Source organism: Bufo bufo, unplaced genomic scaffold (genome assembly GCF_905171765.1).
Source record: "Bufo bufo unplaced genomic scaffold, aBufBuf1.1, whole genome shotgun sequence".
Classification (NCBI taxonomy): domain Eukaryota; kingdom Metazoa; phylum Chordata; class Amphibia; order Anura; family Bufonidae; genus Bufo; species Bufo bufo.
Window position 1 is genome coordinate 1 of NW_024401249.1, and position 8,895 is coordinate 8,895.

The following is an 8,895-nucleotide window of genomic DNA, read 5'->3' on the forward strand; positions in this document are numbered from 1 at the left end:
TTTCCATGGCCAGGTGTATTTTATTCCCTCATTATCCCAATTACAATGAGCAGATAAAAGGTCCAGAGTTCATTTCAAGTGTGCTATTTCATTTGGAATCTGTTGTTAACTCTCAAGATGAGAAAGAATTGTCACTATCAGTGAAGCAAGCCATCATTAGGCTGAAAAAAACAAAACAAAACCATCAGAGAGATAGCAAAAACATTAGGGGTGGCCAAAACAACTGTTTGGAACATTCCTAAAAAGAAGGAACGCATCGGTGAGCTCAGCAACACCAAAAGACCCCGGAAAACAACTGTGGTGGATAACCGAAGAATTCTTTCGCTGGTGAAGAAAACTCCCTCCACAATAGTTGGCCAGATCAAGAACACTCTCCAGGAGGTAGGTGTATGTGTGTCAAAGTCAGCAATCAAGAGAAGACTTCACCAGAGTGAATACAGAGGATTCACCACAAGATGTAAACCATTGGTGAGCCTCAAAAACAGGAAGGCCAGATTAGAGTTTGCCAAACGACATCTAAAAAAGCCTTCACAGTTCTGGAACAACATCCTGTGGACAGATGAGACCAAGATAAACTTGTACCAGAGTGATGGGAAGAGAAGAGTATGGAGAAGGAAAGGAACTGCTCATGATCCTAAGCATACCACCTCATCAGTGAAGCATGGTGGTGGTAGTGTCATGGCGTGGGCATGTATGGCTACCAATGGAACTGGTTCTCTTGTATTTATTGATGATGTGACTGCTGACAAAAGCAGCAGGATGAATTCTGAAGTGTTTCGGGCAATATTATCTGCTCATATTCAGCCAAATGCTTCAGAACTCATTGGACGGCGCTTCACAGTGCAGATGGACAATGACCCAAAGGATACTGCAAAAGCAACCAAAGAGTTTTTAAAGGGTTTCTACCACCAGAAATACTGTTATGTAGCTGACTGACATTAGCGATGCGCTAATGTCAGCACTACATAACAGTATGTTTCTAACATTACTCCCTGCAGCTGTTTTTGTTAAAAAAGCACTTTTATTATATGCTAATGAGCCTCTAGGTGCTATGTGGGCGTAAAATCAGCACCTAGAGGCTCCGTCCACTCACGCTTTATACCGCCCAGGTCCCCTGTTCTGCCCGCCCAGCTCCTCTTGATTGATGCCACTGTTCCCTGCATCGTTGGCGAAATCCCGCGCCTGCGCCGTTCACTTCTGTCTTCGGCGCAGGCGCAGTGAGTGAAGGCCGCTCTCCTGATGCCGGCTTCCTCATTGTGACGTAGTCGGCGCAGGCGCAGTGAGGAATCCGGCACCAGGATCGCATTATTCACTCACTGCACCTGCGCCGAAGACAGAAGTGAACGGCGCAGGCGCGGGATTTCGCCAACGATGCAGGGAACAGTGGCATCAATCAAGAGGAGCTGGGCGGGCAGAACAGGGGACCTGGGCGGTATAAAGCGTGAGTGGACGGAGCCTCTAGGTGCTGATTTTACGCCCACATAGCACCTAGAGGCTCATTAGCATATAATAAAAGTGCTTTTTTAACAAAAACGGCTGCAGAGACTAACGTTAGAAACATACTGTTATGTAGTGCTGACATTAGCGCATCGCTATATCAGTCAGCTACATAACAGTATTTCTGGTGGTAGAAACCCTTTAAGGGAAAGAAGTGGAATGTTATGCAATGGCCAAGTCAATCACCGGACCTGAATCCGATTGAGCATGAATTTTACTTACTGAAGACAAAACTGAAGGGAAAATGCCCCAAGAACAAGCAGAAACTGAAGACAGTTGCAGTAGAGGCCTGGCAGAGCATCACCAGGGATGAAACCCAGCGTCTGGTGATGTCTATGCATTCCAGACTTCAGGCTGTAATTGACTGCAAAGGATTCGCAACCAAGTATTAAAAAGTGAAAGTTTGAATTATGATTATTATTCTGTCCCATTACTTTTTGTCCCTTAACAAGTGGGGGGCACATATGCAAACTGTTGTAATTCCTGCACCATTCACCTGATTTGGATGTAAATACCCTCAAATTACAGCTGACAGTCTGCAGGTAAAGCTCATCTTGTTTGTTTCATTTCAAATCCATTGTGGTGGTGTATATTGGGGTCAAAAATGTTACAATTGTGTCCATGTCCCAATATTTATGGACCTGACAGTATGTGTATGTATACTGCATGTATATGTACACTGTATGTATATTTATACTGTATTTATATGTATATGTATGTTACATGTATATGTACACTGTATGTATATGTATACTGTATGCATATGTGTATGTGTACTGTATGTATATGTGTATGTATACTGTATTTATATGTATGTATACTGTATGTATATGTGTACTGTATGTATATGTATATGTATACTGTATGCATATGTGTATGTGTACTGTATGTATATGTGTATGTATACTGTATTTATATGTATGTATACTGTATGTTTATGTGTACTGTATGTATGTTTATGTGTACTGTATTTATATGTGTATGTGTACTGTATGTATATACGTACTGCATGTATGTGTATGTGTACTGTATGTGTACTGTATGTATGTGCATGTATACTGTATGTATGTGTATGTGTACTGTATGTATATGTGTATGTGTACTGTATATATATGTGTAGGTGTACTGTGTATATGTGTATGCATACTGTGTGTATGTGTACTGTATATATGTGTATGTATACTGTATGTATGTGTATTTGTACTGTATGTATGTGTACTGTATGTATATGTGTACTCTATGTATGTGTATGTATATTGTATGTGTTGGTGTACTCTATGTATATGTGTACTGTATATATGTGTACTGTATGTATGTGTACTGTGTGTATATGTGTATGTGTACTGTATGTATGTACTATGTGTATGTGTACTGTATGTATGTGTATGTGTACTGCTTGTATATGTGTATGTGTACTGTATGTATATGTATATGTGTATACTGTGTGTATAGGTGTATGTGTACTATGTGTATGTGTACTGTATGCATATGTGTATGTGTACTGTATGTATACTATGTGTATGTGTACTGTATGTATACTGTATGTACGTGTATGTGTACTGTATGCATATGTGTATGTGTACTGTATGTATATGTGTACTGTATGTATATGTGTATGTATACGGTATGTATATGTGTATGTGCATTGTATGTATATGTGTATGTGTACTGTATGTATGTGTATGTATGTGTATGTATACTGTATGTATGTGTACTGTATGTATATGTGTATGTATACTGTATGTGTATGTGTACTGTATGTATATGTGTACTGTATATATGTGTACTGTATGTATGTGTACTGTGTGTATATGTGTATGTGTACTGTATGTATATGTGTATGTGTACTGTATGTATATGTGTATGTGTACTGCTTGTATATGTGTATGTGTACTGTATGTATATGTGTATGTGTATACTGTGTGTATAGGTGTATGTGTACTATGTGTATGTGTACTGTATGCATATGTGTATGTGTACTGTATGTATAATATGTGTATGTGTACTGTATGTATATGTGTATGTGTACTGTATGTATACTGTATGTACGTGTATGTGTACTGTATGTAGATGTGTACTGTATGTATATGTGTATGTATACTGTATTTATATGTGTATGTGTACTGTATGTATATGTGTATGTGTACTGTATGTATATGTGTATGTGTACTGTATGTATATGTGTATGTGTACTCTATGTATATGTGTATGTATACTGTATGTATATGTGTATGTGTACTGTATGTATATGTGTTTGTATACTGTATGTATATGTGTATGTGTACTGTATGTATGTGTATGTATACTGTATGTATATGTATGTATACTGTATGTTTATGTGTATGTATACTGTATGTATATGTGTACTGTATGTATATGTATGTATACTGTATGTATATGTGTATGTGTACTGTATGTATATGTGTATGTATACTGTATGTATATGTGTATGTGTACTGTATGTATATGTGTGTGTACTGTATGTATATGTGTATGTGTACTGTATGTATATGTGTATGTATACTGTATGTATATGTGTACTGTCTGTATATGTGTATGTGTACTGTATGTATATGTGTATGTATACTGTATGTATATGTGTACTGTCTGTATATGTGTATGTGTACTGTATGTATATGTGTATGTATACTGTTTGTATGTGTGTGTACTGTATGTATATGTGTATGTGTACTGTATGTATATGTGTATGTATACTGTATGTATGTGTGTGTACTGTATGTATATGTGTATGTGTACTGTATGTATATGTGTATGTATACTGTATGTATATGTGTACTGTCTGTATATGTGTATGTGTACTGTATGTATATGTGTATGTATACTGTATGTATATGTGTACTGTCTGTATATGTGTATGTGTACTGTATGTATATGTGTATGTGTACTGTATGTATATGTATATGTGTACTGTATGTATATGTGTATGTGTACTGTATGTATATGTGTATGTGTACTGTATGTATATGTGTACTGTCTGTATATGTGTGTGTACTGTATGTATATGTGTATGTATACTGTATGTATATGTGTGTGTACTGTATGTATATGTGTATGTGTACTGTATGTATATGTATATGTGTACTGTATGTATATGTGTATGTGTACTGTATGTATATGTGTATGTATACTGTTTGTATGTGTGTGTACTGTATGTATATGTGTATGTGTACTGTATGTATATGTGTATGTATACTGTATGTATGTGTGTGTACTGTATGTATATGTGTATGTGTACTGTATGTATATGTGTATGTATACTGTATGTATATGTGTACTGTCTGTATATGTGTATGTGTACTGTATGTATATGTGTATGTATACTGTATGTATATGTGTACTGTCTGTATATGTGTATGTGTACTGTATGTATATGTATATGTGTACTGTATGTATATGTGTATGTGTACTGTATGTATATGTGTATGTGTACTGTATGTATATGTGTGTGTACTGTATGTATATGTGTATGTGTACTGTATGTATATGTGTGTGTACTGTATGTATATGTGTATGTGTACTGTATGTATATGTGTGTGTACTGTATGTATATGTGTATGTCTACTGTATGTATATGTGTATGTATACTGTATGTATATGTGTATGTGTACTGTATGTGTATGTATATATGTACTGTATGTATATGTGTATGTGTACTGTATGTGTATGTATATATGTACTGTATGTATATGTGTACTGTATGTATATGTGTATGTATATGTGTACTGTATGTATATGTGTATGTATATGTGTACTGTATGTATATGTGTATGTATAGGTCTTTGACTTAACTACAGTTCTTCACCTTTGATGACTGTGAAATGTCTTTTTGGTTATAATATCTTTATAAGGGTAAAGGTTGCTCTATAAAACACTACAGCTCATCCAGAGAACTTTAATAGGCAAGGCAATACAGATTTTCCTTTTAATCCATATTTTTTTTATTGGTATCAGAAAAATCACAGATAAGTACAACTTTGGGGCAGAGTTTCCACTTTGCTCTGGACAAAAAGCTGCATTTTTGGGTCACTTGTATTATTTGAAAATAACCTATTGTTTAAATCAAGTTTTTATTGTTAAATCATTTGGGGTGGTTATTGCTATCTGCTATTGTGGCCATTCACAACTTATCTACTCCCTCCTGACCTCTGCACATGTCCCAGAGCATGCCTTGAAAAGTCAAGGAGGTCAGCTCCCACCCATTGTGTGTCAACAACAGCTCAGCCAGTATGTCACAGGCAAAGCAAAGTGCAACACCCAAGATTTCTGTTGAATTTTCAAAATGTCATTAAAGAAAAAACTTTGGGAACAGAAGTTCAGCACTGGTCCCCATTCCACCTGGGCCTCAAAGCAGTTGAGTAGTCTGTTTCCATTGAAGGTACACTACTGTACCCCCATGATAGATTTCCCACTATGTTTAATTCTAGCCTAAAATGTTACTGTTCAAAAATTCTTAAACTTTTTTTTAAACCTTGATGGCATTGAGCTCCATGACAAAAGTGCCAAGGACTGCAATGGGACCGTGGTCAGGTAAGAGGTTTGTAGAAGTGGGAAAGGGCCTGAACTTTGTATTAGTAAAGGGGTGTTAGAAGGAAGGGGTGCTTTTTAGATGCCACTGCTGGCAGATTTTGTCCTTGCCTAGAAAAAAAATTGTATCTACCGGGGCCGGTGTAAGCCACTAATGTGCAGGAAAACTCACCGGAAAATTGTACCAGGCATGGGATAAATAATCTGAGACATACCCTCACCAATAAACTTTTTACTTGAATAGCAGATTTTGGCCCATATGTGAATCAGGCAATAGTTCAGCTGCACAATTTGGGCAGCACAAGTTTTTAAAGGCATTGTGCCATATGGACATATGTACATTATATGGCATAGCGATAGGCTTCTATCTAAGAAATGGAGGTTAAACCATGCATTGGGAGCAGCTTGATTCCCATTCAGTGCAGGTCCCTGTTCTGGAGATAGGAGGTGGGACTCTCATGTATTGTACATTTATGATATATCCTATTGACATGCCTTAATTGTCCAGATGGGAAAACCTCTTTTACTCTTACCCTGGGTTCACACCTGAGCGTTCTGAAAGGAGCGCTCTGTATGCGCGATTGTACGGGCGTTTACAATCGCGCATACAGAGACAAGCGAACACACATTGTCGCGCGTTCCCGAAAGTCTATGTACGGGAACGCGCGACAAAACGCCCCAAAGACGCTCAAGTACTTGTTTGAGCGTCGGGCGTTTTACAGCGCGATGGTACGCGCAGTAAAACGCCCAGGTGAGAACCATTCCCATAGGGAAGCATTGGTTTCTCCTTGTTGTGCGTTTTACGGCGCGTAGGAACGCGCCGTAAAACGCTCAGGTGTGAACTGGGTGTTAGGGTCCATTAGGACGTCCACATGATGGGTCCGAATCCGTTCTGCAATTGTGCGTTCCGCGTGCCCCTTCATTTTCAATGGGGACGGAAAATATCCATGTTGGTTTCAGCAGTAAAGGAAGCTTTAAATGTGGTCATGGCAGATGCATCTGCTGTGACCACATGCTGGTTACCAACCGATTTAAATCTGCTGACAATGACAAAGAATTTGCGATCAAATCCTACCTCAACTGCAATACTAAAAATGCTATTTATCTGATTACATGTATGGAGTGTCGGTTGCAGTATGTGGGATGTACATCCAATCGGATAAAAGCCAGAGTACGCAAACACATTTCTGATGTGCCCCATCATGAAAACTGCAATGTATCTGCGGCTAGTCTGCACTTTGCGGTTTGTCATGGTGGGGACACCTCTAAGTTGAGAGCGCAGGGCATAGAGAGAGTAGTGGTCCCTGTTAGAGGAGGAAACCACAGAAGAAAGCTGTTAAACAGGGAGGCATACTGGATATTCCAGTTCGCCACACGTTAGCCGCAGGGGTTAAATAAAAGACACAATGTTATTTTGCAGTATTAGGTTATGTGTCATATATACCTTAGGGTACCACTTATGAGCCAGCCTTTAGCAACAAATTATTTAAATGATATCAATTAAATGTATTTATTTCACGATTTGATGTTGATATATTTTTAAATATCGCATGTTGTCCTGATTGCACTGTGGGTGCCCGAGTCACGTGATTTCCTGATTGCACGGTCAGGTGTGGGTGGGGCATATATAGCGCAATCTTTTGAGCTTTTTTTATGTCATGATGAAGGACCTATATTGAGAGTGGTCTGAAACGCGTTACAAGTATATCCTTGTATTGGAAGTTTTAAAACTGCTGGAATAAAGTTTCTTATCTTGCATACTGAAGCTGGACTTGCAAAGTCTTTTCAATGTCCTATTCTTGTCCGCAGCTGCGGACAAGAATAGGCATTTCTATTGGGGTGCCGGCCCGGTGTTTTTGTGGATCCGCAAAACACTACGGACGTGTGAATGGACCCTAAGTGGAACTGAGAAGTTCAAGCAAATACAGCTATATTTCTGGAAGCCTACTGACAGCTCTTCCCTACAGAAGCCTGCTGCTGTGATGCCCACACCAAAAATACTACAATTGCTTTTTTTCTTGAATTTTTGTCTGGGGTGTGTATCTCCTTTGCGGGTCTGGATTAGGGTCTGTTGTTATTTAGGAGGCCTTAGGCCAGTGTAATAATTTTGGGAAATTTATTTATTTAGGTCTGGGTTGGGGTCTGTATTATTTATTTTGGGAGTCTATTTATTTAGAGAGTCTTGTCTGGGGTATATGGTTATTTGGGGGGTTTGATCTAAGGGTCTAAATTTATCATTGGATACATATCTTTCAGGGATCTGTATTTTGGGGTCTAATCTGAGGAATGTATTTATGTTGGATTCTGTATTCATTTAAAAGGTCGGGAATTGGTTCTGTAGATGTTTTTGGGGTCTGTCTTTATTCTGGAATCTGTGTTTATACACTCACCTAAAGAATTATTAGGAACACCATACTAATACGGTGTTGGACCCCCTTTTGCCTTCATAACTGCCTTAATTCTACGTGGCATTGATTCAACAAGGTGCTGATAGCATTCTTTAGAAATGTTGGCCCATATTGATAGGATAGCATCTTGCAGTTGATGGAGATTTGAGGGATGCACATCCAGGGCACGAAGCTCCCGTTCCACCACATCCCAAAGATGCTCTATTGGGTTGAGATCTGGTGACTGTGGGGGCCATTTTAGTACAGTGAACTTATTGTCATGTTCAAGAAACCAATTTGAAATGATTCGAGCTTTGTGACATGGTGCATTATCCTGCTGGAAGTAGCCATCAGAGGATGGGTACATGGTGGTCATGAAGGGATGGACATGGTCAGAAACAATGCTCAGGTAGCCTGTGACATTTAAACAATGCCCAATTGGCACTAAGGGGCCTAAAGTGTGCCC